The 27,074-nt window shown below is 36.7% G+C and overlaps 1 protein-coding gene across 1 annotated transcript in view; it reads left to right on the top strand.

Annotated features, from left to right (window-relative positions):
- The window catches only part of Spag16 (sperm associated antigen 16), an 864,135-nt gene that overhangs the window by 836,675 nt on the left and 386 nt on the right, over positions 1-27,074 (top strand). The window lies entirely within an intron of this gene.

Here is a 27,074-nt window from a genome sequence, read left to right on the forward strand (position 1 = left end):
AAAACCGTCATTCATGCTGGAATGAGACTTTCAGAGATATGGGTGCCTTGGGGTCACCTGCATGCATATTAAGTAACTTCTCACTTATGCTCTAGAAGTGAGCCCTTGAAATTCTTTGATTCCCCAGTAGAACTTTCATAGAACCCTGCTTTGGATCATCCTTGGTGCTCTTTAAGAAAGGTAGACCTCTTCTTACTTCTTTCAAGAAAAGAAGTTCTCCCACAACTGGTGGATCCACTGGCATTAAGACTAAATGGAGATTATGTAAAACACAAGGAAGATAGGAAATCTTAAAAGATATGAAGTGGTAGGTTTCTTAAAACACTCTGAATGTTACATAAACTAAGGTTTAGATAAGAAAAGGTTCTGGAAGATACAAGCAGAATCTGTTAAGATAACTCATGCCCTGGGCAAACTCTCCATCAATCTTGTTGATAAAACAACTTTTTATATCAAGTTGTTATCACTGATGTATTACCTTTACCCTCAAGGTGAGGTGTATGTATTTAAGACAGTGTCATTACTTTAAATTTGAACTTCTAAACTGATTAAGATAAACTCACAAATCCCCTTTAAAAGCAAGTCTCTGCTCCTTCACAGATGAACCATTCAAAGACACAGGCAAGTCCAAATGAAATAGATTTGATTTGAGGTACATATCAGTCTTTAGTTTGTGTAGTTTGCTTTTCACCAAGGCAAACTATTTACCTCCTGGACTGTATCTGTTATACATTTTCCCTTAAAGCTTGTCTTTGCATAGAGATTTTTTTTTTGCTACTTAAGTAATTTTGGAACTTGTCACTACTTTGTCTTAAAGTGATCTTGTGACATATCAGGTTATAGAAAGTAAATAGGACAACTAATAAGAGTAGTCCTCAGCCTCCAGGATGGCCTTTGCTTTAAGGAAGTGTTCAAGGCTGCAGCATCACAGGATGTCTCAGATGCTGGAGGGTGTTTGGAGCAGTGATCCTCAACACAAGGAGTATCTGCTTTCCACCTCCTTACCCTGCTTATACAAGCATGTCTTCAGTATTTTGGATGCCCTCCTAAGGAACACTCCTCGTTCTTCTTAGAGCAGAAGGTATGTACTTACGCGCCAGTGAGAGAACCTGTCTTCTAGGCAGGAAAACTTTCCATTTCCTCAGCTTATGCAATATATCGTCCAACCTGCCATCTGCTGATCCGGTTCTCAAAGCATCTGGCTTTTTCCTCTATCAGCAACAGTGAAGAGTATCCAAAGATACATGGCTATGCTAAGAGAGGATAACCTGAGTGCCCGCAACCAAGTCCTTAGCCCTGGGTCAACACGTAGTTTAAAAGCCTTCCATCCAGGAAACCTTTGCAGACTTCCCATCACTGAGTTTCATTTCAATGTTTATACTTTCAACAATGACAGCAAGAGACAGTCATAAAAATCCAGAGTTCATGATCAAATAGTACGGAGAAGACCTTTTATTCTTTGCTACAACAGTAGGAGTCATGGGATATTCTGTTAGGATGTGCCAGGCCTTGTTTTAGGTGTTTCATTGCTCTAGGACTGAGCCACCCGGGCTCAAGCACACTGACAATATGTTCTTGGGAGAGTTATTTAATTCTCAGTGCCTCATTTGTAAACCAGACAGAAGTTAACAGTTCCCAGTTTGAGATTACTGTGTGATTCATGATGTTATGTAAAGAACTTAGATTAGCATACACTCAACATTTTTTATAGCACAGGAAGTCTCCATTTGATGTATGGAGAAACTGAGGCACAGCAACTCCAGTTGCTACCACTAAATGTTCTAGCCTTAGGATTCATGGTCTCAATGCTGTGACTTTACATGAGAAGTTTTTATGTTTAGATGTTTTTTCTCTTCTTATTAAAATTGTCTGTCTTGCAATGGGGATGTTCTATCGGGAATTCACCAAGACCAGCTGGCCTGGGTCCGAAAAAGCATAGGATAAAACCGGACATGCTGAACATAGCAGACAATGAGGACTACTGAGAACTCAAGAACAATGGCAATGGGTTTTTGATCCTACTGCACGTACTGGCTTTGGGGGAGCCTAGGCAGTTTGGATGCTCACCTTACTAAACCTGGATGGAGGCGGGCGGTCCCTGGACTTCCCACAGGTCAGGGAACCCTGATTGCTCTTCAAGCTGATGAGGGAGAGGGACTTGATCGGGGGAGGGGGAGGGAAATGGGAGGCGGTGGCGGGGAGGAGGCAGAAATCTTTAATAAATAAATAAATTTAAAATAAAAAAATTTCTTTATCATAGCACAAAATCTTAAAAAATAAATAAAATTGTCGGTCAACAAGCAGACTCAAATGTGCAAGTTCAACAATGAAGTCATTGCCTGAAAACTGTTGTTTCTCTTGTGCTCCCTCTCCTCCCATTTCTATTTTCTTCTTTTAATAATTTGTAATAATCACCTCATAAAATAACCCTGAAAGAAGAAAAGCAATAAACATTGTTCTTCAAGAACATTTTCCATTGTAGAGAGGAAAAGCTATGGAAAACAGTTTTCCAAAGGAGACTTTTATTGTAACAGTGACCACTGAAGAATGAAGGCTCTCCATATGACTAAGAATCACAGAGAGCCTCTTCTTATTAGGTTCCTGACCTCTACTCACTCTTCCTAGGCAGAGAGTGCACTGTGCTGAAGCAAATTAATTTAATGCCTACGAGTAAGTCAAACTACCACAGAGATCTATATATTTTATGTACCACTTCCTTTTTACCAGAAAAAAAAAATCTTTCTTCTTCTTGAAACTCCCTTAATTATTAAAAGAAAATAGATGAAACATCATATCCTTTGTGGTGCAAGCATTGTCTATATTCCAAGTCGTTTAATAATCTCCCCTCCTTTGCCATTTCATGATGTCATATATAAAACACCTGAGAAACTTTATTAATTCATTTGTTTGTTCTTTTCATTTATTGACATTTCTCATATCTGAATCTGCATTAAGCTAGCATTGCCATATACATATTATTTTCACTTTTAAAAAGGTTTTGTCCTTCAGAAATGTAAACGAAAGCAGATTTGTTCTTTTGGTTGAAGGAAGAAGTTGGCCAAATAACACTATCCTTTTCTTTATGTTTTTATATTTTATATTATATACTTATATTTTACTTTTTAAACAAAAATAATAGCATTGCAGTTTGCACCCCATCTTCCGTCAGACTTCAGATACCTTACAGCTATTTCAAAAACCCATCACCATCTTTAGAACCAACAATTCTGCGTCACCTAGCAAATGAACAAGCCCACATGCCATATTCCCAGGTGTGGATGCTTTAGCCTCCCTGAGTAGGAAAAGGACGTGTTGTTATGCATATAATACCCTAAAATGCCACCATTATCTTCCTGCACACTATTTTCCTGTTGAGAGAGATTCACATTAGTTGGGATGCTAGAGCATGCGTTCCAGATGCACCTGGAGCTCAGGAACAGATCCCACTCGGTGGAAACACAAGGCATAAAAATATCAGAGACTAGCCTTCAGAAAAGGAAGAACAGAATTGCTGACATGAAATTGTTAAGACCTTTATTTCTCAGGTCCATGAAGGTGCCCACCTGAAAAATTGAGCAGCCTAAATTTCATAGTTTACTGATTTTATGGTAAAACTTCCCATGTCTGTTATTTATTGTTAAAAAGCAAATATTTAAGTTTAAAAAATATATAGCTCTAGGTTGGGCAGTGGTGGTGCATGCCTTAATCCCAGCACTCAAGGAGGCAGAGGCAAGCAGATCTCTGTGAGTTTGAGGCCAGCCTGGTATACAAGAGCTAGTTCCAAAGCTACAGAGAAACCCTGTCTCAAAAAAGATAAAAAAAAAAGAAAAGAAAAAGATATGTATCTCAAGGCTGCCTAGACTAGAGTGGACTAGAAAGTGTTATTAAGAGCAGACTCAGCAATTTACCAAAACTCTTTCAAAATGAAGAGAAAATCTTGGAGGAATATTTTGGGGAGCAGAGGAATCCCTGAGTGCAAGAAGTTCAGTGTGTGTGAGTGAGTGTGTGTATGTGTGTGTGTGTGTATGTATGTGTGTGTGTTGTGCTTCTGTTAACATGAGCTGGACATGTCAAGGACCCCAACGCAGTAGGTCCATGGAAAATGAACAAGCCTTCCCTTAGAGCCTGAGTGTGACCACTGATAGCGTGTACAGAAAATGACCAAGCCTTCCCTTAGAGCCTGAGTGTGACCACTGATGGCTTGTACAGAAAATGACCACTGTAGCTGTATCCACTGTAGTCGTCCCCCCCCAACCTCATGTTTATGGCCAGAAGAGTGCTCTCCCCACAGACACTGCTCCTACTGAGGATAGTCAAACATGCTTCCTTGTTCAACTGTGTACTGGAAAGACTCCCCCTTTTTAAGCTGTAACCGAATACCCTGTTTCCTTGTGGATCTGTATGTAACAATTTCATCTCCCTGTGTAACTGTATATAGTAAACACACCCAGCTTCCAGGACACAGCAGCTCCTCCGTATAAGTGAGTATACCAATCCAATCTAAGATTTTCTTCATATATTATATATACATGTATATATGTATGTATGTATATGTCTGCATGTATCCATGTTTCTGCCATTTCTCCATTCTCTTGATAGCCTGAGTCAGGGTTCTGGAACGGTAGCTGTTGTAGATGGAGCAGCGGGCTCTGTTCCCGCCTGGCTCCCACATAGCTAGCTTTATACCCAAAATAATTACACAGAAACTGTATTCTTTTAAACACTGCCTGGCCCATTATATCTAGCCTCTTACTGGCTAACTCTCACATCTTGACTAACCCATTTCTAATAATCTGTGTAGCACCACGAGGTGGTGGCTTACTGGGAAAGATTCAGCATGTCTGACCTGGTGGCTGGCTCCATGACAGCTGTCTCACTGCCTTCTTCCTCCCAGCATTCTGTTCAGTCTACTCCACCCACCTATGTTCTGACCTATCAGGCCAAGCAGTTTCTTTATTAATTAAAGAATGAAGGCAACAGATAGACAAATGACCCTCCTCCATCAAGCTGTGCATGTCAGTGCAGGATACAGGCCTAGTATATGTAAGTTGGATTCAGTGTTCAGTGCAGAAGAAAGAAATGATAGATGGAAGGAAGGAAAATAGGGAGGGAGAGAGGGAGAGAGAGAGAGAGAGAGAGAGAGAGAGAGAGAGAGAGAGAGAAGGAAAAAGCTGTAATCAACATACTTTCTTTTAAGTTGGAACTAGGAAGATGATTCAGCAGTTAAGAGCATTTGTTATTCTTCCTGATGATCATTGTGGCAGCTCACATCTCTGTGACTCCAGGGAATCCATCCCCTTCCTTTTCTGGTCTCTGGATGCACCAGGCACACACATGGTACACAGCCATACATGCAGGCAAAATACTCATGCACATAAAATAAAAATAAATAAATATAAAACAAATTTTAAAAACTTCAGGCTCCATATATTGTGTATATGCTTTTCTAAACAAAGGAAGCAGCTAGAAGACCGAAGAAGACCAAATTATTAACATCAGTTCCATCCAATAACATTTCAACCCAGGATAAGATTAAGCAACATAAGATATATGCATGTATGCAATCATCATTGCTATTTCAGATATTTTTCTCCATGTTCATGGCTATAACATGCTACCTTATAATTTTGACCAGAGTCAAAGAAGTAATTCTCTGCTAAGTCCACACTGTCCCCAGGTGACTGACTATACCATGTACACCAGTTTTAGAAGTCCCATTATATTTGCTACAAAATTAGCCACATTCTTTTTTGAGAGCAGCGCCTGTATTAATAACCTGCTCCCCAGGCCTCTCATAAACACACGCTTCTAGAGAAGGAGGTAAGGAGAGAAAACATAAAGGCTCAATGACCTACCAATGGGATGCCAGGAAACGCCTCTGGTGAACAAAAGACTGCCCAGTACATCAAACTGAAATTACTAAAATCAGTCGCTTTTTGAAACCAAGAGGAACATTCCTCTGTAGATAAGACAAACTTAAGATGAATATAGAGGCATAAATAACCCACAAGAGTAGTATATAATGAAGACAAGTCAAGCCAGGAATATATACTTCCACGCGGTCGTCATTCCCTATGGCAAAAGAAAACACATTACAAGTTTCCAAAGAACTCATAATAAAGAAAAATTAAGGTAGAGTCATACTCGAAAAATATAATGCTTTTCAAATTAGCTGCTTCTACCAAAGTTATGCCATCTGACCTGGGTGATTCATTTATGCCAATAGCATTTTCCAGAAGGAGACTGTGGTTCCAAATGGCAGGGTTTCACAGAAGGCTGAGGCCAATGCTTCCACTGCATGTGATAGTCCTCCCTGCTCTGCTCTGAACTTGAGAGTGGATCCCTCTCCTTGGCGTTCTGACAGGCAGATAGTAAAGCACAGCATGTGTCAGAAGACGTAGGAAATCACCTGGCCTTTCTGACAGATTTTATGGTGGGATATTTGTACTGTCATTGCACTATGTACGACAAACCTGAGAGGTGACAGTAATAGGAGTGTTTGGGTAAGAGCAAGCTGGATAGAGATGCTACTATTGACAGTAATGTGCCTCTGGAAAAAGAAGAATTTGCATGTCCTTTCTCCTCAAAAAAACCTATTTTTAAAGCATTTTTTTACATCTTTTCTAAATCTAAAACACCTTTTAGTTATTGGTGGAACCAGAGACTAAACCACATAGTTGTTTCTGGTTTTAGTGCCTCTGAACATCATATCATTGACATCTTTTAGTGAGGCAAAGCATCGAGTCAGACGGAAGCTGAGCTGGCCCAGAATTTTGAAGAGACTGTGAGATGATTATCTATTTTCTGGAGTTTGCTTCACATTAACCTTGGGACCAAAGCACAAAAACAGTTATTTTCTGTTCTATGGAATTCAAGCAGTGTGTGCAGCAGGGTACATTACATATCACCTAAAACCAACCACCCCATTAATATGTACCACACATATTAATGGAACAATATAATATCCTTTTCCACAAATAAATATAAATTTCATATTTATTACATTGCTGTAGATATTCAAGTTAATTATAGGGTCTATCTCTCACCTCCAGCCATGGCCTACTTCCTAGTTATTTGAACTCTAGCTATATTATACATCAACTCTGTATGCATGCTCAGTGGTAGAGCATTTGAGAAAATGAACTGCCAGTTGTGAATTGATGCTAAATGAAGGGGTAGGCTTTAAAAAAGAGTCCTTTTCACTCGTGGGCTTTAATACTCATCTAATTATAATGATTTCAAATTCTCCCAAGGCTAAAATTAAACTTGGCTTCCTGGATGGCCAAACAAGTGACTGTTCTTCTATACCACCCAGTTCCCATTTTATCTTAAGCTAACTTTGCACATAAATTGGTTAAAAACAGTCATATTCTGAATGCCGATTGGATATCACTAAAAATTACAAACTGAGAGGCCAGTTAAAGTTCAACACCATCCAATTACAGCAATAATAGAACATTGCTAGCTCCCGCCCTGATGAAGTGAGAGAGGAAGTTGGTGGTAGGGAATAGAAGATCAGTTCTCTCCAGGAGTGTTGGTCATGCTGCTGATACCCAACTGAGTGGACTATGTGGAGCCAAAGGGAAAGTTACCAAAATCACAGTTGCAGAGGGAGAGCCAGAACAGAGTCAAAACCAGATCCAAAGTTGAGCTGCTGAGCTGTTGAAGGGTTTCCAAAAGAGACAAACACATGCATAAAACTGATGGGCAGTGGGGGAAGGGGGGGTTGTTTTTCTTTTCCATGAAAAAAAAAAAAGGCTTGAAGCAAGTACACAGAAAACTCCAAAGAGTTTGAGGAGAAAACCTGATCAGAACCCTATTAGTTTAGACAACCCTAGATCCTGAGAAGCTAACAGGATGTGGTATACATCATTATTACATAAGTGATCCCAAAGTCAAAACGCTGAACTTAGACAAGCCAGATGCTTGTTGTTTAGACTGTGTATCAAACTTCCTGCATGTAAATCTTGACTCTTCTACTTTCTAGCTTATGATACAAGGCAATTATTTTCTTTATTCTGTATAGCTTTAATTTCCACTGCTATATAATTCAGAAAATCATAAGAAATATTTTGAGACACAAACTGATTGTTGAATGTAATACAGAGAACATGAAGGTTAAGACAAAAATATTTGGTGCTGTATCTTTTTTCATTCAAATACATATTTGTTAAAGTCTTGTGAATTTTTTTGTCTTTTATTTTTTATTTTATTTTATTATTATTACAAATTTTCACCTCCTCCCATTTCCCTCCCCCTCCGCCTATGCCCCCTCTCCCTCCCTCTCCAGTCCAAAGAGCACTCAGGGTTTCCTGCCCTGTGGTAAGTCCAAGGAACTTCCCCTTCTATCCAGGTCTAGGAAGGTGAGGAACCAAACAGACTAGGTTCCCACAAAGCCAGTACATGGAATCAAAACCCAGTGCCATTGTCCTTGGCTTCTCAGTCAGCACTCATTGTGAGCCACGTTCAGAGAGTTCGGTTTGATCACGTGCTCCAACAGTCCCAGTCCAGCTGGCATTGGTGAGTTCCCATTAGATCAGCCCCACCGTCTCAGTGGGTGGACACATCCCTCGTGGTCCTGACTTCCTTGCTCATGTTCTCTGTCCTTTTACTCCTCATTTGGACCTTGGGAGCTCAGTTCAGTGCTCCAATGTGGGTCTCTGTCTCTATCTTCATCTATCGCCAGATGAAGGTTCTATGGTGATATGCAAGATATTCATCAGAGTGACTATAGTACAGGGCCAGTTCAGACACCCTCTCCTCAGCTGCTCAAGGAACAAGCTGGGGACATCTCCTTGGACACCTGGGAACCCCTCCTTGTTAAATAATTTTGACAGTACAATCATAAAACATAGATTGCCTATGTTATTGAACAGAATATAGGTAAGAATATTGGTACAACGTATCAAGCAAAATATAAATAGCACATTAAAAGATGTGATGAAATACCAAAGGATCAACACAGTGACATCAAAAGAAACAGTTAAATGGATTCAAATTAGACCTCTGAGAATGGACTTATGCAGAAGAAGTTTTAGGAAAAATATTACCTTTTCAAGTCTTAGAGATTTGGTGGTCTCTTCAGTAATATCATATATTTCCTCGGTAGGAGTTAAAATATACTTGAATGTAAATACCTTGTTAGAAAAAGTCTTAGGTGGAAGACCTAGTTAAAGTAGGTGAAGCACTTGCCTTGAAGGCACAAGAACCTGAGTTTCATTCCCAGTTCCTACTTTTTACCTGGGTGTGGTGACAAGATTGTAATCTCAGGATTGGGGAGCCAGGGATAGGTAGATCTCTGGGGCTATGTGGTCAGACAGACTCAAGTCAGTGAGAGATCCTGTCTCACAAAATAAAAAGACAGACATTGCCTCAAAACAACAGCCGAGGTTCTCCTCTAGCGTCCACAGGCATGAGTATACATGTACATGTACGCCTGGATGCAACATTTGCTTACACATACGCAAACACACACACAAAAGAAACTGTCTCAAATCTCTTCTTGAAATTTGTTTGAGTATACTTTTTGTGACTTTCAAGTAGCTGATGTATAGATGATATCATTCTGGGCTAAAGGTTATAAATACCCTACCATGGTTGTCCCTTCCTCCGGCTAGTAGATCCTGGAGGAAATATACTAGATTTGGGTCTGTTTTGCCATATCCTGTATAATTACATGGGAAATTTTAGTTTAATAACATATAAAATTGAGTGTTAAAGGTTACTTTTTTATAGACTAATTCATAGAATAATAAGCATAAAAAATAAAATACTGGTTGGACTTTGTATATAATAGGAAACAGTATTTCATATAAGAATAAAATATTTTATAAACACTCTTGGTAAGTGTTTATATGTAAACAATCATGTAATAAATGAATTATATGCATATCAATTAGAAGCATTTAATTAGAAATGTTCATGTACTTTATCCATAATATTAAAGCTTATTCTGAGACTCTTGTGAAGTACCTCTGATAGAAGAGAAACTAAAATAGTTTTTAGACCCCACATGCTGTCCAGTCCTCATGGAAAGAAGAATATTTGTGATAGTGATTGATTTCTGAAAAAAAATATGTCAAGTTTCAGTTTGTTCCTAAAACAGTTTTAAAGATTAGGATGGTGCATTTTTGAATATAATTCTAATTTATTTAGGGTTTTAAGGTTTACTTAGCTGTGTGTATGTAATTGTGTGTCTGTGCATATGTGGGTAAACATGCCCTTTTGTGTACATAGAGGCCAATGCCAGGGAAGGGCATTGAGAATTCTCCACTAGCACTGTCTAGCTACTCTTTTGTTGTAGTGCTTTTACTGAAACCTTGGACTCCATCTTTTTTTCCCTGCAAAGCTTGAAGCTAGAAAGCACTAGTGATTCTCATGTCTCTGTACATGGGAGTTAGGATTCAGGCATTGCGGGGTCATGCATCTTGTCACATGTATGCTGAGATAGAGTCTGTCCTCCACATGTTAGGGCATTGCTCTTAACTGCTGAGCTCTTCAGTCCCCAGGTTAGTTTTGTTATATTTTTGGGTTTTGTTTATTGTTGTGTGATATGTTTTTGCTGTTTTTATGGGACCTTCTGTTAGACCTCGGAAAAATAATATTAGGACTATGAGATCAATATGAAACAGACAGTGGAACCTTGTGAATTTAAGAAAGAAAATTGTCCAATTCATACAGTATGAAGCAGGAATTTTTTTATTCAATTTTTTGAGTTCTTTGTTTTCCTCTGCCCCCTTCCCTGCCTCCTCCTCCCCTTCAACCCCCTCCCAAGGTCCTCATGCTCCCAATTTACTCAGGAGATCTTGTCTTTTTCTACTTCCCATGTAGGTTAGATCCATGTATGTCTCTCTTAGGGTCCTCACTGTTGTCTAGGTTCTCTGGTATTGTGATCTATGGGCTGGTTTTCTTTGCTTTATGTTTAAAGACCACTTATGAGTGAGTATATGTGATAATTGTCTTTCTGGGTCTGGGTGACCTCACTCAAAATGATGTTTTCTAGCTCTATCCATTTGCCTTCAAAATTTAAGATGTATGTTTTCTTTCTTTTTTGTAATTTTTAATTGATTTTTATTGAACTAGTTATGTTTTCTACCTGCCATTAGTTATCATAGTTGATGGTTTTTAATAAAAATATTTGTAGTAATTTAACTTCTATTTTATAACCTCCATCAAAACCTTCCTTTTCCTCTTTCCTTTTTTTTTCTTTTTCCCTTCTCCCTTCTCCTTTCTCGTCTCCTCACATTCCATTCAATCTTCTCATCCTTTCTCTCTCCTCTCTCCACTCCTCTCCAGCCCCGTCCTTGTATCTGCTCCCTCCGTTTCTTCCTTTGCTTCTGTTGGTCAGAAAGAGTGGAACAGTGTTAATTTTAAGAATCCAGCAGTTTGAGCTATTGTGTGTGGTTGATTTCTTAGTATCAGCATTGCTTACAACCTATACTGTATGCCAATTAGAATATTTCATTATTTTAAATATTACAGTATGCCTCACAATTTTCAAAAAAAGTTGTCATGTTTTGAATGCTGATTAGAATTATATAGAACAGTGAAAGACTTTAAAAAGACATTGAGCATTTAAAATATAATGGCGTTTTAAGTGCATAAGTGATACGCATTTTAAAATTATAATTGAAAATAAGCTGTTCATTTCACTTTGGTTTCAAGTTATCAGGGTTTTTTTTTGGAGACTTCCTCTTTTTAGAACTGTTTAGGTTTATAACAAAACCGAGAAGATAGAGAACTTTGCCATGCATCTCCCATTCTTGCCCATGCAGAGCCCCCCAACCTTCCAGCATTAATATCCTCAACCAGGTGTCACAACTCATGAGCCTATTTTCATCCAAAGCCCATAACTTGCATTTGGGTTCCCTCAGTATTCTACATTTGGTTCAACAGAATGTACTGTCTCCACCATTATGGTGTCATATAGAGGGACTTTTGTTATTATTTTGTTTTGTTTTACTACTATAAAGATTCCCTGGGTTCTGCCTATTTGTCCTCCTCATTCCAACAGCTACCAGTTACCATCTCCAAAGACTTGTCTTTCCCAGCAAGTCACATAGTTGGAGCCACTCAACCATAGCTTTTTTCAGACTGTTTGAGTTCCTCCCATCCCTTTCTGTGACTTTATATCCCATTATTCTTTAGGACTGAAGAATATTACATTTTTCTATGCTACCATAGTTTATTTACTTTGTCACTTACAGAGGACTTGTAAGATGCTTCCAGGTTTAGCAGTTGTGGCTAAAGCTTCTCTAAGCATCTTTGACTTGCCCTTTGCTTGTGTGAGGGTGTACTTATACAGGCATGCATTTTAAAGATGTGAGGATTGAATACATATGGCAAAGAGTGTGTTTCACTTACTTACCTAACAAACTACCAGCACGGCTGTCCAGAGTAAATGTACCACTCTGTGTTCCTTCCAATGCTGCCTGGAAACCTATTCATTCTCCAAACCCTTTCCACAGTCTCTGTTGTCCATATCTTCACTTAGGGCCATCCTCATATACGCACAGTAACACCACATTGCCATCATATTTGCATTTCCTCTATGGCACATGACACACAACATGATTTCACACATGCATTTATCATGGACTTGTTCTGTTTAATGAAGTTCCTGCTAATGTACACAGTCCATCTCCGTCTGGTCCTTCAGTCTCTTACTGAACTAAGAGTTCTTTTTGTTATCTGGATTATCATTTATCATGCATGCCTTTCACAGAGTCTCCCTCAGGCTGTGGCTTTCTGTTCACTGTCCTGGTGGCATCTGCAGAGCGAAGTTCTTCATTTTAACAAAGACTTCAGGACTGTTTTCTTTTAAACATTTTGCATATTCAAAATTTGCATTTTAATATTTAGACAGATGCCAGAATTTGTCTCTGTATGTTACCAAAATTATTGAAATGAACTATAGACTTGCCCACTTCTAGAGCGCTCTGAGTAGTTCTGATGATAATGAACATAAGAAATGATCATATGATGATAACTGAACAATGTTTATCTTGTTACATGATTTATATTCTGATACTTTTTGAGAGAGGTTCTCAGTGTATAGCCCAGGCTAGCTTACAACTTGCTATGTAGACCATGCTAGCCTGGAACTCACAGAGATTCATCTGCCGCTCCCTCCCGAGTGCTGAGTGAAAAGGTGTGTGCCACCAGACCAGCCACTGTCCATGTTCCTTGTTATTGTACAAGCCTGTCAAATGTAAGGAAATTATTGTAGTAACTCATTTGCCGTCACTCGGATGTAGCAACCATCAATACCTAGCTCGTCACCGTCCACTGATTCCTTCCTCTCACAGTTTTATATTTTGCTTTAAATTTCTGAAAAAAATCAAAAGAATATATTTTTAAAGTCTCATACCGATTTTAGCAAAATAATGTAGTTTTCTTTTTCAAGATAACAACTTTATGAAGTCAGTGCAATCGTGCCACATATATTTTGAATGGCCTAGTTTAGGAGTTTTTGAAATTCTTTTTTTCTGCCCTCTAATCTAGAAAAATGCATTAAGATCTTTTGAAGGTGTGCAAATTTCCCCAGAAGGGTCAATTATGCCAACCACGATAGAGTAGCCCTTAAGGATAGCTTTCTTGAGTGTTTGCGCATACGTACAAGGATTATTTGGATAGTGTTACAGGACTATAACTATGCAGTATGTTTCCAACTTCAGAGATAATGACTTTTTTCATTGAATTTAATAAAGAATAATCTATGTAACTTGCTTGGACCGTGCTTCTCTGGGCCTGGTATATGAGCGCCACTTGTGTTGATATGCATTTATATCTAGGTAACGACGAAAGCTACGTTTGTGGAATACTTTCTTATTTACCCTTAGATTGCTGCTAACATGATGTTCAAGGTCTTTTTGTTCCTCTGCTATTTTAATCCATATTTTTGTGTTCTGCCACCTCATAATTCATTAAGACCCCCCAAACTTTGCTAATCTAGTGTCATGCTGATTCCTTGACATGTCTCTGTAAGGTTTGTTTGTATGGCAGACTTTTAGGGAAGAAGAGACTTGGATGAACTAGATCACTAAGAAAGGATAAGGGCCATTATTTTAATGGCCTCAAACATGGCCATTTTTTTCTGATAGAAAAATTGACATTGAATTGTACATCTTGAATGATTATCTAAAGTTAATTTGATAGCTTCAATTGTTGATTCGTCCTAAAATTTCAGCATTTTCCCCTCATTTTGACAGTTTTATATATGGTAGACACCCAGCCACGCCCTTCTGCCTCTCAGCTATCATAATCGACCAAAGATAAACATATGACTGAAGTAAGCTATTAGGAATATTCGTCTATATGAAACTGCTTAGAAATAGAGGTACTCTTTCATGGACTTTGAACTGAGGGGCTATGAGTCTGTACTGTTGGGACTGGCATAGAGAAAGCCAGACTGAAAGCTAGTTTAACCTTTATAGCAGAACTGAGAGACAAAGACAGTGGCACACTTATGTTGGCATCCTAAGCACCCATGCTAATGAACACATTTCAAAACCATTTGCCTCTTTGCTATGTTGGGTAGATTTTGTTTCATTTGCATCTGAAAAAGTCCTAATATTTCCTCCATTCAAACAAGTCAGACTGCTTTCTCTATGAGTGACGACAGTGTTAACTTTGTCAAAGTTCTACCTCATGTACAAATCTAAATCCTATCTGGGTCATTACTTAACCCCAAGTACTTGCCAGTATTTCAATTCTAAAAGTCCGGTGACTTTTAGCAAATGCTCCTTGACCCATGCAGTATGGCAGATTATGGGACCGAGAATGAGAGAGTTTAGTGGAGAAACACCGAATGGAAACAGAGTATCCCTGTGTCTTTAGAGTGAGTATGAGGTGCACAGTGAGACCATCAACCTATGTTGCCAGAAAGTTAATTTGGATTTCCAAAGAGATGGATTCACTGAACTAGAAGTAAAGATATAGCTATTTCTCACACCATGTAGCATCATTAGTTCCACTTTCTGACATAACTACTTTCAATCTTCTTCAGTCCTCTGGAAAGAGAAGACACTGACATCCCATGATTGCACCCTAAGATTCAGTACCTTCATCTGTGATATCAACACAACATTTTGATCAGGTGTAACTGTAGGATATCACATAGTGCAAAAGTGCCCTCTCTGTGTCTGTGATAAGTGCCATGATATAAAGAAACTTGGGAAGAAAGGGTTTCTCTTACTTCACAGCTCCAGGTTGCCGTCTGTCATAGGCAAGAACTTGAAGTGGCTGGTCACATCACATCCATACATAGGGCTGAGAGAAAACATGCACCTTTTCCCACTTCGCTGCTCACTTCCTCCACTCCTATACCATGCAGATCCCAAACCCCGGAAACAGTGTCACCCACTCTTAGACTGGATCCTACCATATCAACTAACATGATCAGGGAATTCCCCTGCAGGCCAAGGTGATCTAGAAAATCCTCAGAGAGAGACTCTCGTCCCAAGTGATTCTACATGTGTAAAGTTGAAAATAAAAACTAGCCATCGCCAGAGACTGTAACATCTTCAGGAACACATAGATAAGTGGAAACTAGTGGCTTCATCTTTTTATAACCACTTCAAGCCACTTTGAATAGCAAGGCTATGAGTCTTTTCTGGGTAAGGAATTGTGGAAGACTTGGAATTAAAGGCTGAGCTTTTAGAAGGTTGAACTCTCAGCCTTAAATTTAACATTTCTTTTAAATCAACAAATTATACTCAATTTAAACTAAATAATTTGGCCACTCCTAATCTACAGAAAAGTGTTGTGTTCAGTTTTCCATTGGGAAACTCGGGTTAGATGTACTCCCTCCTTTCACTCCAACTATTATTAATATGGTGATATTGTGTTCATGTGACCCCTTTCACTTCTTTCCATTGCTGCTCTCAATGGAAAAGTATAAAGTTCTAAAAATAAGAATGTGATTATTAACAATTTGCCATCTCAACATCGAGTACCAGAAGTCGACAGGATCTTTTTTTAACAGACAAATCACCATATTCATAATGGGGAGTTCATTTATGGCAAAGTTACCAGCTTAAACATTCTCAAAATATTAGAACTTTACCTTTTAGAGTTTTTAAATGTAGTAATTGTTATAGTCTAAATAAAAAACTGAGACTATTAAAAGTTATTTTATTGCTTCATACAATAAAATTAATTAAACTCTTAATTAAAAGTTTGCTATCAATAGAAGCCTTTGGATTCTTTCCCTACTCAGGAATAATGGGGAAGAAACCACCACAGTCCCAGCTTATCTGACTTGCAGAAATGAATCACAACACATGTTCTGTCTGACGTCAGCAACACAGCTTTCTCAAGTGTTTGTAAGAGCCCAGGTGCATTGCGTTCCCCAAGTAAGCATTATTGCAACACAGTTCGGCTGCATAGGTGAAGACCACGTTAGGAACCAGATCTACAAGGATTTCCTAATGAGAGCAGGTGGCTGTTGATAGTCTAAATAGATTCAATAATTAGTTAAACATTGTTAGAACTTTAAGGGCATCTCACAAGGGATTTCAGTAATGTTCAAAGGACAATTCCTTTGAACGCCTGTTAAGGAATTTCTTCATTTACATTCTCCTAATGAGGGGAACATATTTTGAAAACAACACACTATAGGAAAGACTATTTTTTTTAAAAAAAAATACCTTCTGCATTTTACAAATGTCCCTAAAATGGTTAGGGATTTTATCTATTTACCTAGTTGCTTCTTGAGTAAAGCTTAAAAAATGTACACAAGGGACTAACATGTAGCTACTTGATATGTAGCTTTTCATACCAAAATTAAGTGATAATGTGTTTTATCTTCAACACCACATCGGGTTGTATACTTTAAATACATTATGTGTCCTAAATAAGGCAAACATATCTTTTGGTCTGAAATCCCATGGTAGGAAAAGGAGACCTGCCCTAACTACCATAATTTTTATGACATGCACCACCAAAAGATATTTAAAACTTATTTTACACATTTACACACATGTTTATATTACAACATCAAATGTTCTCCATTCAAACAATATTCAATACAAAAACAAAAGCTAGGCCACTTTAGCAAGAATAATATAGTACAAAAAGGCTGGGAAAGTTTATGAATTGTTACTATCACTTAGCCAAGGTAATTCTTAATATTTTATAGAAGTATTATATTGATTAGCAACAGGATGAAAAATAAACTAAATTGCATTTCATATCTCCTTCAACTGTGTTTTGGAAATTCTGAGTAATGACCTAGGTTGAGCCATTAATGCAAATCCTCAAAACTTAAGTAGTTTCTTGATACTTTTCATTTTGAGGCATCTTTTAAAGAAACAACAGATGCCTCTCCACATGCATTCAAAAAATCAATATAATTAATCAATAACACTCTCCGCAGGTAATAAATGCTGAGAAGCATTTCTGCCTATCTGTATTGATCGAGAGAATTGCTTTAAATTGGTACTGATGTGTATAAAAATCATTTCCTTATTGATCAAAGCCTGTCTTCCCCTCTCTGATATGTTATTTCATATTGGGCACACAATTGTTTTAGTTTCCATTCTTGTACTTGTGATAAATAGATTTCCTGTGATCTGTATATGAGATTAATTTGAATGAAATAGAAAATGAGTATTTTTGTGTCTTTGGAAACATGTTGCTCAATGTTCAACCAAAGCATGAATAATCATGAGAAAGTATTGTAGTTATACTAATGAGGAATGGAATGATGGATTTCATCAACATTTTCATTACTCATGGTAAATTTTAAAGTTTTGAATCAGCTTCTATAACATTAAATTAACTGTTAAAATTCTTATAACAAAACTCTGTTTCTGTAACTACAGCACCTAATCTAAAATAAATACTCTAGTGATGAAGTAATAAAAATGCATAGTTTTTTAAAGGTTTGATTTGTGATATTACTATCACTCTATATTCCTATAACATATCCAAACTATAAAGTGGCTGTGTAACTTCTTTGCTCATAATGTGTGTAAATGTGTAGAGGCCAAGTAGTAAGAAACAAGTCTCCAAAATTAATTATCTGACCTAAGATATATGATGTTTCAATACATACAGAATTTAATAAGCCTCATTTAAAAAGGGTCTGTGTTATATCATCAACTGAACAGTACCTGATAACTTGTAGCTCACAGGAGGAAACTTTATTGATCAATTAAAGACTCCTACAAAATAGCATAGCCCCTAATGAGCACATTACCTACAATTGGGAGTTATTATTCCAACATCAACAAAAAAAATCAAAGATCTCTGTCAACGTGATTTAAGGAAGTTCATAACTAACACCAACTCTTTTCCTTTCTCTTGGTATTCCTATACCAAATGACACAGGTAAACTGCCATGGGAAATATTAGTAATCAAACACATTCTTAAAACAAGGCTTGCTTAAAATGTTTTCTTCATGTCAGCAGCTTTTGCTTTGAATCCATGGAATATGAATTGACATCTGAGGTCAATGCTTTGTCAGTCTAGCAAATAGAGTTGCTTTAGTACTGAAGACATATCTCATGTAAAAACAAACCAAGCTGAAATCACTCAACAAAACAAAATGTCTGTTCTTCTTGAGACATTGGCAGTAACAAAAGGAAAACATATCTACATTGCATTAAAATGTTATTAACCACGCTTCCCTTCTCCCCTTCCTTCCACCCCCATCCCCATGCTCCCAAATATTGTCAGGTGATCTTGTCTGCTTCCAATTTCCAGGTAGATATATACATGTTTTCCTTTGGGTTCACCTTATTAGTTAGATTCTCTAGGATGATGACTCAATATCTTTTGTTTATGGCTAGAATCCACTTATGAGTGAGTACATACCATATTCGTTTCTTGGGTCTGGGTTACCTTACTCAGGATAGTGTTTTCTAATTCCATCCATTTGCATGCAAAATTCAATATGTCATTGTTTTTTTACCGCTGAGTAGTACTCTAATGTGTAGATATGCCACAATTTCTTTATCCATTCTTCTGTTGAAGGGCATCTAGGTTGTTTCCAAGTTCTGGCTATTATGAATAATGCTGCTATGAACATAGTTGAACAAATGCTTTTGTAGTATGATTGGGCATCTCTCGGGTATATTCCTAAGAGTGGTATTGCTCGATGCTGAGGTAGTTGATTCCCAATTTTCTGAGAAACTGCCACACTGATTTTCAAAGTGGTTGCACAAGTTTGCGTAACCACCAGCAATGGATGAGAGTTTGTTCCCTTATTTGTGGATTCATTCTTATTTGTTTTGCTTATAGCATAAACAAAATGGTAATTCTTGTATAGCATGTGAATTTTGTATAGTTACTCAAAGTTATGGAAATGACTTTTCTGATCACCAAAGGACTGTTGATTTCTGGAAATGTTGGATGCTATTCAAGCTTTCAAAGAACAAAAGCAACTCTCCTAAGTTCCATGCTTCTTCCCAGCAAGCTAGTTCTACAACCAGGTCCTCAGAATTCATAAATGTTGTAAAAGCATTTAAAAACATTTTTATAGCCAATGTGAAATTTAAAGTGTTTCCTAGGAAAACACATAGGTCCCGCTCAAAACTGGAGTTTAATACACAAGGGTATTTTCTCCGCACCATGACAAAATTTAGTAAGGGAAGTTTAATCATAGTGGAAAGATGACATTGAGCCAATCAATAACAATTCATCCTGAGGTATCAAAGCATACTCAGAGGGTAAGAGCAGGAACCTTGGAGTCCTCAGGATCCCAAATCTGGATTTCATTAGTCATATACTGTGTGATTTTAGGGAAGTTGCTTTAGTCTCTCTAAATTTTATTTTGTTCCTCCATAAAGCAAGATATGTTCCAGCACTGTCAAACAGAAAAATATTTCTAAATATTACTGTGATCAAATATTTCAAAATGTGAGATTAAGAATCATTTTAATAAATTGCATATATTTTCAAATATAAATCAAAGTCTATTTTATTAAATATCATATATTTAAAGCAAGATTATTTTAATGTGACCACCATGAAGCTATTTGTGGAGTGCATGACATTGTTTGTTCATGGGAAATCTTAAAAATCAGGTGAGTACTTTGCAAACATCATGCACTCCAGTTCTGCTAGCTGAATTTCAAACATACAAAGGCCATCATAGCTGTTATAATTCATAGCACAGGTATATTTTACCCCATAGAGTTGTTGTCATGGTAAAGTAAGATAATACACTTGGAGGACTTAGGACAGTGCTTGGAAAACAAGAAGCCCTAAAACTGGTAGTTGTGACAACTTTAATTATTACCCACTGAGAGTATTGATCACAACACTCTCATTCCTAAGTTGGTCAAATGCACAGGTATTTGTTTGTCCCTGAGTAAATACAAAGCTAGAAATGGAGAACACACACATGACTGACCATACTTTTGGGATCTCGTTAATGTGTAAAAGTAGGAATAAAATGATGCACATATTGCCAGGAGGAGGAACTTCTAAGGATGTGTGTACCTAGAGTTGAAGAAAATCATTTGAGCTGGGATTCGGTGAATGGATCAGCTTCTGTCAGGATGATATAACCTGGGACCAGGCAGACAGCTAAGGAGAATATTCCACAAGAGATATTAATGAAGAAAGAGTTCAAAGGTGGTGGGACTATACCTAAGTGTGCAATGAGGGTTTTAATTAACTGTGGAGATGTTAAAAAGTATACCAAGATGCTTGACATTCTCTATTGTCAAAACAGACTAGTGAAAAGTGCACCAACTTGGGAGTCAAAGCTTAGCAGATATATATGATAGTAATTTCAGTTAAGAATATGGATATTTTGTGGTGATATTTTAAGCCACTAGTTAACCACAGAGGACAGACAGTGGCCATATTTACATCTAATATGCCAAAGAACAAATAATTCAATAAAAAAATGGACTGCAGACCTAACCAGAGAACTCTCACCAGACGAATCTCAAATGGCTGAAAGACACTTAAGGAAATGTTCAACCTCCTTGGCCATCAGAGAGGATATGGGGTAAGGGGAACACTCCTCTATGTTCAGTGGGAATACAAACTGGTACAGACACTTTGGAAATCAGTATGGCCATTTCTCAGAAAATTAGGAAAAAAATCTACCTCAAGACCCAGCAATACAACTTCTGGATATATACCCAAAGAACGCTCAATCGTGCCATAAGGACATGTGCTCAGCTATATTCATATCAGCATTATTCTTAATAGCCAGAATGCGGAAATAACCTAGATGCCAATCAACTGAAGAATGGATGAAGAAAATGGGGTACATTTACACAATGGTATACTACTCAGCCAAAAAAAAATGACATCTTTAAATTTGCAGGCAAATAGATGTATTAATGTAGAAAAAATTCATATTGACTGAAGTAACCCAGACCCAGAAAGACAAATATACTATGTACTCACTCATAAGTGGTGTTGAGATATAAAGCAAAAACAAAACAAAAAGAAAAGCAGTCTACAATTCACAGCCCTCAAAGAACCTAGACAACCAAGAGGACCCTGGGAGAGACATACGTGGATCTACATAGGAAGGAGAAAAAGACAAGATGTCCTGAGTAAATTGGTAGCATGAGGGTCATGGAGGAGGGGGGAGGGTAGAGGAGAGAGAGGGAGTGGAGCAGAAAAATGTATAGCTCAATAAAACAATAAAAAGAGAAAAATACATCCAAATGTATTTTTGGAATAATATAACAACAAGATGAGAGAGAGAGAAAGGGAGAGGGAAGGGGGGGAGAGAGAGAGAGAGAGAGAGAGAGAGAGAGCAAAGAAAAACCACCCTACAATTTACAATCCCAAAAAACCTAGACAACAAAGAAGACCTTAAGAGAGACATACATGGATCCAAGCAACATGGGAAACAGAAAAATACAAGATCTCCTGAGTAAATTGGCAGCATTTGGATCATGTGAGAGGGTAGAAGGGGAGGAGTGAGAGAGGAGAACGGAAAAAAATATAAATAAAATATAAATATAAATTTATAGCTCAATAAAAACAATAAAAAATACTAAAAAAATAAATAAATAAAACCCCAGATTACTAGAAAAAAATATCAAGGTAGGGGGCTGGAAAGATGGCTCAGAGGTTGAGCACTGGTTGCTCTTCCAGAGGTTCTGAGTGCAATTACCAAAAACCATATGGTGGCTCACAACCATCTGTAATTAGATCTGGTGCCCTCTTCTGGCAACGCAGGAATACATGCAGGTAGAACATTGTATATACTAAATAAATCTTTTTTAAAAAATCAGGGTAATCTACAGTATTTAACTTTAGGGAAGATTTGTCAGGGTGAGAAAGGCATGTAAAAATTGAAAAGCTTAAGATAACTTGAAGCACGATTAATGAAAACTCAAAGAGAGAAACTAGGATTTAACCTGAAGATCCGAAAAGCAAAGCAGCTAGCCACTGGCTCTTACCTCGACCTTAGTCCAAAATGGCAATCCTGCCTCCAGAAATCTCAGAATGAGACTGCACCTGAGAGCTGTTTCCTCATATTTTATAATTCTCTCTAGTTGTGGGATTAAAGGTGTGCACCGCCCAGTTTCTATGGCAACTATTGTGGCTACTGGGATTAAAGGTGTGTGTTGCCGCTGCCTGGTCTGTAAGGCTGATTAGTGTGGTTGTTTTACTCTCTGATCTCCAGGCAAGCCTTATTTATTAAAATACAGTTGAAGAGCTATTACAATAACTCCTTACTTCCTTAGAGGTATGCTCTTGGAGCCAAACTGTTTTTCCACATGCATAGATACCAAAAGTTCCTTAGTTTGAAGAAGTGCCAGCATTTTTACAGCAGACTTGAATTTGAATAAAAGCATTCAACAACCTGAAAAATTTCACAGAATATTTGTATATAGTTTTTTAAAAGTGCCAATAATTTATCTGCATCTTTTGTTGGCAAGGGATGAAGAGTTCAGTATTTGGTAGTTTGTACTAAATGGAGATGCCATTCTATAGGTTAGCTCCTCCTGTTTGAAGAGAAACAGGGATGAAAATAATGCCCAGGTTACTATGTACATGTATTTGGTTTCTCGTGACAAATTCAGTTGAGGCTCCTTTATTTAAAAAGGAATTAGTGGGATTTTTCTCTGAAAATATGCTTATTGCAATAATATAAACAGGTTTTGTTGCTTAAATAAAAAATTTGCTTTTTACAATATAAAGAAGTTTTGTTCTATAAATAAAGTTATACATTTTCTTGAAATAAAATTTAAAAAATATACAAATGTACAAAGATTAATTATCTCATTTAGTAGCAGAGATTGGAAGAAACTTAGTTCAAAACCAAAAGGAATTTGCACATTCATCATTAAAGCAAAATGGAATTTTCCTCATTGATAAATAAATGTAATTATGGTTTTGGAGACACACAAATGAAAGGTACTTATAATCTCTCACTGTTGATATATACTGAGTTATTTATATAAACACAGCTATTAAAAATTAACACACCCCAAAATAGTGTTTTCTTACTTGATAAAAATTTTGAGTAGCCTAATTTTCTGAAGGTAACACATAAAAGAAATAAGTCATATTTTATTCAAAGGATGTTTAAATATAGAATTGTTTATTTTAAAATTAGTGTGTGTGTGTGTGTGTGTGTGTGTGTGTGGTGTAGGTTGTGAAAGCACAAAGAGAACATAGAGAAGAAAGATGTTAAGGGAGTGTGAAGAGATGATGGTGGAAGCCATGGGAGATGAAGACAAGAAGATGCCTTAGGCAGAGGAAAAGGACCAGGACCAGACAGGCCAGGAAAGTGGGGACAGTGGGACAAGGAATTAGGCATCAGTAATAAGAATGAGGTAAAATGACATATCTGCGAAAATGTCATGATGAAAACCATTACTTTGCACGCTAACTCAAAGACGAGTGAAAAACACCTAACTGTGGATGTACTTTGTATAATTTTATTTTTAATCAACACTGATTGTACATAATATAACTAAAAACTGTACATTTTCAGATATATTAGATATTCGGTATTGGATAGCACTTTCTCTGAAGTAGACAATTTCTCCTGCTCTCAGCATTTTGTAGTAGTGTGTGGTTCTTTGTGTTACCTTAGAGAAGTAAATCAGCTTTAACACGAGTAATGTTACTCCAAGTTTCACGTAAATTCCCGTGGCACTATTTCAGATTATATATCATTCCATTCTCCATGTCCTAATGTAAATATTTTTAAATATGTTGACTTATATGAGGGTTTTGTATGTGTTCCATGGCACACATATGGAGACCAGAAAACAATTTCCAATAGTGTGTTCTAGTGTTATAATTTTATGTATAGGACATAGTCATTGTGTAGATATACTTAAAGGTATATACATCTTGGGAATTTTAAAGTATTTACCCACTTTTCATATGTTGTAAGAGTAGAACGGGAGCATAAAATGTGCATGTAAACCTGCTCAATCATTATGCAAAACTATTAGAATTTTTATCGTACAGACTTTCAGAAATTACTCAAGTCCCTCTCAATATTACTAACTTTGACTTTTACAGGTTTGACCACAAAATAGTGGTTTAAGGCTAAATCTTTCTCCTTACATACCTTGGTTCTTTTTTGTCAAATTAAAAAAGAAGGCTTTAATTTTAACCGTAAAATTTATGCAACAAAAACAGTTATTAAATAAGAATAGCAGTTACAATATCCAGTCCGTTTATATTTGGTAAATTTAGAGAAAGTACTCAATTATCTATCCTATCTCAGTAAGTCTAGAGTTCTGTACCTAATTCACTTTCTATCCTAATTAAGGAAAGTTTAAGTCTAATTATTTACTCTTTAACTCCAAAAAAGACCCCAGAACAATGAAAATGTTATGTAACAACAGGGACATCTGGCTGCCTGGACAATCACCCTAGGTTCTTCTGTAATATTTGGGGTATTCAGCTTTGGCCTACAGGCTTGGTATATCTGACAGAAATTTCTTTTTTTTTTGGAATCTATAACATGTATTTATTTACACGTAATTGAAAGACTAATTTTCCATTTTTATTACAATAAGAATCTCTAAAGATTGATGGATCATGAGAAGAAATTCATGCTCTAAAATATGTAGAGCTCAGAAATTTCTTAAAAGCAGGAAACTTTGATTGGCTGTCTTACCTTATCTTAGCAAAGTTTGGCATTAGTTTTCTTTTTGCATCCTGCTGGTCCAGTTTGGACAGTATCCTGTCAGTAATTGAGGTAAGGAAAAGTCTCTTTGTCCAAATGGCTGACTTTGTTGTAAAGAAAGAAAAGTCCATAATGAATTTCTTTCATATCCATCATCTTCTTTTGAAGTAAATGGGTATTGTCAGGAGCAGACATGTTTCACTGTCACAAAAAATTTAGGTTATTAAACATATTAAATGCCATACTCTTTGAAGTGTTTGAAGACAATTTATCTATCTAAATATATCTATTTATGACTTTGAAAACATACCTAACATGACCATAAGATAACTACTAACCTGTATTTCTTAATTATATATAATTTCTTAAAAACAATATTCTAAACAAAAGTAGAAATACATATACAGTATAACAGGGCTTTGATTTTTTTATGGCTCCAAATGTTTTTAAAATCCAACATTCCTTTAATGACTATTGTATAAAAAGTTCAAGAAAAAATCTTTTGTCTGAGTTTCAGGAAAGTTACACACAGAAGTTGCCTCTAGAGTGAGGCTAGAAGGGAAGTCTGTGTGTAATGCCTCTGTCAGCAAAGATTTTAGGAGAAGAGGGTTTATAATAAATATTCACATCTGCTGCATTGGACACTCTAATCCATCCTAAGGGTGTTTGCTGTGTCAGGTTTTGTTCTAGATGAAGAAACCCAGTAGATATATAGGTTTGCAGATAGGCTGTATTTCTCATCCTTAACTTTCCTCTTAAAACCCCAAGGCAGCTATGACAGTTTGAGAATGATATGTGATCATATATTTCACCATGCTTCTTATGGTGATAGCTCTGTTGAATTCTTACTCCGAAATGGACAAACTCCCTTTCTTTCAGGATCACAGGTTTCCAAAATGTGTCTAGAAGCATAACTGATATAGTGTCATCTGGATGTGGAAATATGATGCTTACAAGTCTGGGCTGCAGTTTTGGAGTTTTTGTGTTTGAATGTTAGCTTCTTTCATACATGAGGAATAACTTCCTTAGTCTTCCAAGCTTCTGTCTTCATCCACTTGGTGGAATTACTGCTATTTCTTCTTTCATTCAGTCCTTGAATCTATTGTACAGAATGACTCACGTCATGTATTCAGTGTAGTATCAGCATGTTGAAAGAGTTTAATAAATGTTAAACACTGTTATTGGGATGATAGTATGCCTTCTAAGTATGAATAGATAACCCAATAGTTAATACTTATGTCCTAAGCTTGGGTGAGCATATTCTATTTGCTTTACTTGCCTCCAAATGCCCAGATAGTTTTTCAACTGGGATTTTTCAATAGCATTATTAATTAAAATTAGGCTATTTTCTTTGTTACTCACTAAAAATTTCATAAAAATTATGAAGATTTCCCACACTAGATTTGGATTAATTTATATGTTTTAATTTGCAGGAACTTTGAAATTTTAGTTAAGTTAAATATCATGTTATTTTGAAGTAGAGTATTAGTTATTTCATTTAAACTCCAAAAAATGTACTGAATTCATATATATCCCTACTATTATTGTTTTATACAGTGCTTTAACAGAATTATAATAAACATATTTAAAACAGGTAGATACATTTTGAATTTCCTAGAATAAATACCTAAAGGTTTATTTAAGCAAGGCATATGTTCTATTTTTTCATTTTGAATGTTTTTCCTTTAAATATTTTAATATATTCATTTGAAAAATAAAGTTACTCCCTTTAGTTACTCTCAATCTCATCTCAAAATGATCTGTCAATCATAAATATAAGAAGAATGATGGGGCTTGTAATGACCTCTGAATGTTAAACAAATAGAGCTACAGGCTTTTATTCTAAATGTATCTTAATTATGGCTCAAATTCTTTTCATAGATAGGACTTAGTTTATCTTTAATGAGGGTCTAACATAAAAATGAGTCTGTTGAATCACAGTCAAAACAAGATAAAATGTGTATCATTTGCATACTCTGACTGCTTGAGCTAAAT

The sequence above is a fragment of the Microtus pennsylvanicus genome, chromosome 17 (assembly GCF_037038515.1).
Source record: "Microtus pennsylvanicus isolate mMicPen1 chromosome 17, mMicPen1.hap1, whole genome shotgun sequence".
NCBI classification, from domain to species: Eukaryota; Metazoa; Chordata; class Mammalia; order Rodentia; family Cricetidae; genus Microtus; species Microtus pennsylvanicus.